Consider the following 2,104-nt stretch of genomic DNA (forward strand, 5'->3'; position numbering starts at 1 on the left):
TGGTATACTTCTAGCAAAAAAATTTATTCTTGTTTCAAATATATGCAGACTGTATGGAAATATATCTTAAATCATTTTCTGTTATTTCAGTGGCTTCACACAAGTGTTGAAATATAAATTTTCCTTCAATTTAAAAAAAAAGTCTTATACAGTTTGAAAATTATTCAACATTATTATAAGAAAGGCATCAAAGCATTATGAGGTATTAGTATGCACAGTACACAGACTGTATTGACAGGCATTTCCACTCACTGCCAGTGGACATCTGAATCAGGGTGGCCACCTTGAGTTACAATTAGGCAATGTCTAGGATAGGTGGATACTTGCTTTCCTTATGACTTGGGACACTAAAGTGAATGTTCGTGTGCATCAGGTCATGTGTACAATCATGTTTTATTATAGAAGCTTACAAACAATTCAAATGACCCTCCTGGTAAGTGGGTACATTGTAGTAAAGTCATGCAATGTAAACGTGTACGATAATAAAGACTGTTAACCTCAACTATTAAAAAAAAATCTATTATCACCATTATATTAAAATGCAAATCAATGGAAAAAAATGTACTTTTCTTATAACGCTTTGTTTTTTACTATCTGAGACATACAAGTTGCTGATCTATACACAACAGTGGGCTGTCGTATGCGAACAGAGCTTCGAATTGGTTCACTATCACAATTTCTGTCTTGAGAATGAGCTATGAGACAAATATCGATCTAATGGAAGGGATTTTTTTTCTTCCTTAGAGAAAAGCTGACATTAAAACACTTATTTTCCACAAATACAAGAGTGTATTTACTACAATGAAAGACAAAGTTACTCTTTGTAATTAGATTCCATTTAATAAGAGAATAACTATAATATTATAGGCAAGCAATAAAAGGTATATATGTGTATATATTATGTAGAGACAGTTTAAAAAGTATGCACACTTCTTACCAAACGATTTTGTGGAGCTCCACTTGTAATTCAGAACATTAAGAGGAATTTTATCAATACAAAAAGTTAGATTTTTTTTTCTTTTGACAAGCAATAAAACTTAAGGTCAACAAAACTACAAGGTAATATAAAAGATGTGAGAACTACTTTCTGAAGTTTAAAAAGGAATTATGTAAGGGTTAAGAAAGAGCCCTTTAAAATTATGGATGGGTTAGCCTGAGCCAGTCTACTTACCATTTCTGTTGTAGAAAAATTTCAGAAAGCTAAATGAAATGAAAGCTGCATCATTGGAACAAATGAAAGGAAAATACATTTTTATATAGAAGATTCTGTAATTAACCTATGAGACTCTATGTGATTATAAATTATGGCAGTAAATTACTGAAAATGATTTAAAATAAGACATGGAAAATAGTATCTGAATAGTTCCTGAATTAAAAATAAGATGATACATAATAAGCTGACCACTGGAGGTCAGGAATGAGATTTTTTATCTTCCTTTTTTGCAAGTTATAAATATTATGCAATTAGGGCCCTAACCTTTTTGGTAGCTCAGACTATTATAGCTATGAAATGTTGCACCAAAAAGACATTTGTCAATATTTTTAGGTTGTACATAAAATAAAGTATTATTTTAAGAAAATTACCAATGGGAAGGAATTTCAAATCCAGCAGGATAATGCAGAAAATACACTTACTGTTTTCTTTTAATGAGCAGCAAAGATAAGGATCTTCAAGATATAAAAAAGAATCACTCATTATTGAAAGCTTCAGAGGTGTATTTGGTAACTATTGTCTTGCCAGATAACAGAGGAGCTATACGTACTTAAAAGCCTACATTTCGTAAAAGTGATTCGTTTCCTTCCTAAAACAGTTCTTTGGACAGCCAAATAGCCCAGCAGATTAAAGCACCTGCAAGCAAGCACAGTGAGTGTGGGTTCGATTCCCTGGCGTGCTGAGACTGTACTTGAGACTGGGCATGGTGGCGCACGCCTGAGTCTGATGTAGTATTGCGACCCTGAACACCCTTTAGACCCTTCCCCAAAAATAAAAAAAAAATTAAAACACCAGTTCTTTATGGCCCTTTTTATTTTTTTCAAAGAATGCAATTATTTCAAAAATGCGAAGTTATGTTAACTGGGTCCCTATGTTCATATACTGATTCCA

This window comes from Octodon degus, unplaced genomic scaffold, assembly GCF_000260255.1.
Source record: "Octodon degus isolate 3935 unplaced genomic scaffold, OctDeg1.0 scaffold00258, whole genome shotgun sequence".
Lineage (NCBI taxonomy): Eukaryota > Metazoa > Chordata > Mammalia > Rodentia > Octodontidae > Octodon > Octodon degus.